Source organism: Parasteatoda tepidariorum, chromosome 11 (assembly GCF_982258835.1).
Source record: "Parasteatoda tepidariorum strain Cologne lab strain chromosome 11, Ptep-v5.0, whole genome shotgun sequence".
Classification (NCBI taxonomy): Eukaryota; Metazoa; Arthropoda; class Arachnida; order Araneae; family Theridiidae; genus Parasteatoda; species Parasteatoda tepidariorum.
The window spans coordinates 96,875,384-96,880,869 of record NC_141765.1 but is presented as its reverse complement, the minus strand read 5'-3'; positions in this window follow the sequence as shown (position 1 = coordinate 96,880,869).

Below are 5,486 nucleotides of genomic sequence, written 5' to 3'. Positions count from 1 at the left end.
TTCGATATTTCACCGTGATTAAAGTGTTATAAGTATAAAAATAATTATTTTTCTTTGGGAAAGAGGGAATAATTGCTAAAAAACGGATAAATTTCGACTCCGGAGCTACGCACACGTCTTACTCCGTAACTCCCTTTAATATTAACTTATAATTTTCATACTCGGCCAGAAATTAAAGTTTTATATACCAAACAATCGTACCAAAGGTTATTTTTATACACTAATTACGGGGCGCATAAAGGGCTAAAATAGATTTCGTTAATTAACCGAAAGGAAGTTCTTTAAGCTATATATTCGGGAAAGCAACGTGTGAGTCGTGGTGTGGTTGTTAGCGCCATGGCTAAAGAAGTAAGCTGCCTCGGGGGTCAGGGGTTCGGTCCGGGTCACGGATTAATTTATAATTTTTTTTCCATTTACTGTATTTTATTTTTTTAAATTTATTTTTCGATATTTCACCTTGATTAAAGTGTTATATGTATAAAAATAATTATTTTTCTTTGGGAAAGAGGGAATAATTGCTAAAAAACGGATAAATTTCGACTCCGGAGCTACGCACACGTCTTACTCCGTAACTCCCTTTAATATTAACTTATAATTTTTAAACTCTGCCAGAAATTCGAGTTTTATATACCAAACAATCGTACCAAAGAGAATTTTTTTACACTAATTAGGGGGCACATAATGATCTAAAATAGATTTTTTTAATTAACCGGTAGGATGTTCATTAGGCTATATATTCGTGGAAGCAATGTGTGAGTCGTGGTGTGGTTGTTAGCGCCACGGGTAAAGAAGTTGTAGATTCGGTGGTCAGGGGTTCGGTCCTGCTCACGGATTAATGTTAAATTTTTTTTTCTATTTACTGTATTTTATTTTTTTAAATTTATTTTTCGATATTTCAACGTGATTAAAGTGTTATATGTATAAAATTAATTATTTTTATTCGGGAAAGAGGGAATAATGGCTGAAAAACGGATAAATTTCGACTCCGGAGCTACGCACACGACTTACTCCGTAATTCCCTTTAATATTAACTTATAATTTTCATACTCGGCCAGAAATTAAAGTTTTATATACCAAACAATCGTACCAAAGGTTATTTTTATACACTAATTAGGGGGCGCATAAAGGCCTAAAATAGATTTTGTTAATTTACCGAAAGGAAGTACTTGAAGCTATATATTCGTGAAAGCAACGTGTGAGTCGTGGTGTGGTTGTTAGCGCCATGGGTAAAGAAGTTGTAGATTCGGTGGTCAGGGGTTCGGTCCTGCTCACGGATTAATTTTAAATTTTTTTTTCTATTTACTGTATTTTATTTTTTTAAATTTATTTTTTGATTTTTCAACGTGATTAAAGTGTTATATGTATAAAATTAATTATTTTTATTCGGGAAAGAGGGAATAATGGCTGAAAAACGGATAAATTTCGACTCCGGAGCTACGCACACGACTTACTCCGTAACTCCCTTTAATATGAACTTATAACTTTCAAACTCTGCCAGAAATTAGAGTTTTATATACCAAACAATCATACCAAAGAGAATTTTTATACGCTAATTAGGGGGCACATAATGAGCCAAATTAGATTTCGTTAATTTAATGGAAGGAAGTTCATTAAGCTATATATTCGTGGACGCAACGTGCGAGTCGTGTTGTGATTGTTAGCGCCCTGGGTAAAGAAGTTGTAGATTCGGTGGTCAGGGGTTCGGTCCTGGTCACGGATAAAGTTTTAATTTTTTTTCTATTTACTGTATTTTATTTTTTAAAATTTATTTTTCGATATTTCAACGTGATTAAAGTGTTATAAGTATAAAAATAATTATTTTTCTTTGGGAAAGAGGGAATAATGGCTGAAAAACGGATAAATTTTGACTCCGGAGCTATGCACACGACTAACTCCGTAACTCCCTTCAATATTAACTTATAATTTTCAAACTCGGCCAGAAATTAGAGTTTTATATACCAAACAATCGTACCAAAAAGAATTTTTATACGCTAATTAGGGGGCACATAATGAGACAGAACAGATTTCGTTAATTAACCGGAAGGAAGTTCTTTAAGCTATATATTCATGGAAGCAACGTGTGAGTCGTGTTGTGGTTGTTAGCGCTCTGGATAAAGAAGTTGTAGATTCGGTGGTCAGGGGTTCGGTCCTGGTCACGGATAAAATTAAAATTTTTTTTCCGTTTACTGTATTTTATTTTTTTAAATTTATTTTTCGATATTTCAACGTGATTAAAGTGTTATATGTATAAAAATAATCATTTTTCTTTGGGAAAGAGGGAATAATGGCTGAAAAACCGATAAATTTCGACTTCGGAGCTACGCACACGTCTTACTCCGTAACTCCCTTTAATATTAACTTATAATTTTCATACTCGGCCAGAAATTAAAGTTTTATGTACCAAACATTCGTACCAAAGGTTATTTTTATACACTAATTAGGGGGCGCATAAAGGGCTAAAATAGATTTCGTTAATTAACCGAAAGGAAGTTCTTTAAGCTATATATTCGGGAAAGCAACGTGTGAGTCGTGGTGTGGTTGTTAGTGCCATGGCTAAAGAAGTAAGCTGCCTCGGGGGTCAGGGGTTCGGTCCGGGTCTCGGATTAATTTATAATTTTTTTTCCATTTACTGTATTTTATTTTTTTAAATTTATTTTTCGATATTTCACCTTGATTAAAGTGTTATATGTATAAAAATCATTATTTTTCTTTGGGAAAGAGGGAATAATAGCTGAAAAATGGATAAATTTCGACCCCGGAGCTACGCACACGACTCACTCCGTAACTCCTTTTAATATTAACTTATAATTTTTAAACTCTGCCAGAAATTCGAGTTTTATATACCAAACAATCGTACCAAAGAGAATTTTTTTACACTAATTAGGGGGCACATAATGATCTAAAATAGATTTTTTTAATTAACCGGTAGGATGTTCATTAGGCTATATATTCGTGGAAGCAATGTGTGAGTCGTGGTGTGGTTGTTAGCGCCATGGGTAAAGAAGTTGTAGATTCGGTGGTCAGGGGTTCGGTCCTGCTCACGGATTAATGTTAAATTTTTTTTTTCTATTTACTGTATTTTATTTTTTTAAATTTATTTTTCGATATTTCAACGTGATTAAAGTGTTATATGTATAAAATTAATTATTTTTATTCGGGAAAGAGGGAATAATGGCTGAAAAACGGATAAATTTCGACTCCGGAGCTACGCACACGACTTACTCCGTAATTCCCTTTAATATTAACTTATAATTTTCATACTCGGCCAGAAATTAAAGTTTTATATACCAAACAATCGTACCAAAGGTTATTTTTATACACTAATTAGGAGGCGCATAAAGGGCTAAAATAGATTTTGTTAATTAACCGAAAGGAAGTTCTTGAAGCTATATATTCGTGAAAGCAACGTGTGAGTCGTGGTGTGGTTGTTAGCGCCATGGGTAAAGAAGTTGTAGATTCGGTGGTCAGGGGTTCGGTCCTGCTCACGGATTAATTTTAAATTTTTTTTTCTATTTACTGTATTTTTTTTTTTTAAATTTATTTTTTGATTTTTCAACGTGATTAAAGTGTTATATGTATAAAATTAATTATTTTTATTCGGGAAAGAGGGAATAATGGCTGAAAAACGGATAAATTTCGACTCCGGAGCTACGCACACGACTTACTCCGTAACTCCCTTTAATATGAACTTATAACTTTCAAACTCTGCCAGAAATTAGAGTTTTATATACCAAACAATCATACCAAAGAGAATTTTTATACGCTAATTAGGGGGCACATAATGAGCCAAAATAGATTTCGTTAATTTAATGGAAGGAAGTTCATTAAGCTATATATTCGTGGACGCAACGTGCGAGTCGTGTTGTGGTTGTTAGCGCCCTGGGTAAAGAAGTTGTAGATTCGGTGGTCAGGGGTTCGGTCCTGGTCACGGATAAAGTTTTAATTTTTTTTCTATTTACTGTATTTTATTTTTTAAAATTTATTTTTCGATATTTCAACGTGATTAAAGTGTTATAAGTATAAAAATAATTATTTTTATTCGGGAAAGAGGGAATAATGGCTGAAAAACGGATAAATTTCGACTCCGGAGCTATGCACACGACTAACTCCGTAACTCCCTTCAATATTAACTTATAATTTTCAAACTCGGCCAGAAATTAGAGTTTTATATACCAAACAATCGTACCAAAAAGAATTTTTATACGCTAATTAGGGGGCACATAATGAGACAGAACAGATTTCGTTAATTAACCGGAAGGAAGTTCTTTAAGCTATATATTCATGGAAGCAACGTGTGAGTCGTGTTGTGGTTGTTAGCGCTCTGGATAAAGAAGTTGTAGATTCGGTGGTCAGGGGTTCGGTCCTGGTCACGGATAAAATTAAAATTTTTTTTCCGTTTACTGTATTTTATTTTTTTAAATTTATTTTTCGATATTTCAACGTGATTAAAGTGTTATATGTATAAAAATAATCATTTTTCTTTGGGAAAGAGGGAATAATGGCTGAAAAACCGATAAATTTCGACTTCGGAGCTACGCACACGTCTTACTCCGTAACTCCCTTTAATATTAACTTATAATTTTCATACTCGGCCAGAAATTAAAGTTTTATGTACCAAACATTCGTACCAAAGGTTATTTTTATACACTAATTAGGGGGCGCATAAAGGGCTAAAATAGATTTCGTTAATTAACCGAAAGGAAGTTCTTTAAGCTATATATTCGGGAAAGCAACGTGTGAGTCGTGGTGTGGTTGTTAGCGCCATGGCTAAAGAAGTAAGCTGCCTCGGGGGTCAGGGGTTCGGTCCGGGTCTCGGATTAATTTATAATTTTTTTTCCATTTACTGTATTTTATTTTTTTAAATTTATTTTTCGATATTTCACCTTGATTAAAGTGTTATATGTATAAAAATCATTATTTTTCTTTGGGAAAGAGGGAATAATAGCTGAAAAATGGATAAATTTCGACCCCGGAGCTACGCACACGACTCACTCCGTAACTCCTTTTAATATTAACTTATAATTTTTAAACTCTGCCAGAAATTCGAGTTTTATATACCAAACAATCGTACCAAAGAGAATTTTTTTACACTAATTAGGGGGCACATAATGATCTAAAATAGATTTTTTTAATTAACCGGTAGGATGTTCATTAGGCTATATATTCGTGGAAGCAATGTGTGAGTCGTGGTGTGGTTGTTAGCGCCATGGGTAAAGAAGTTGTAGATTCGGTGGTCAGGGGTTCGGTCCTGCTCACGGATTAATGTTAAATTTTTTTTTTCTATTTACTGTATTTTATTTTTTTAAATTTATTTTTCGATATTTCAACGTGATTAAAGTGTTATATGTATAAAATTAATTATTTTTATTCGGGAAAGAGGGAATAATGGCTGAAAAACGGATAAATTTCGACTCCGGAGCTACGCACACGACTTACTCCGTAATTCCCTTTAATATTAACTTATAATTTTCATACTCGGCCAGAAA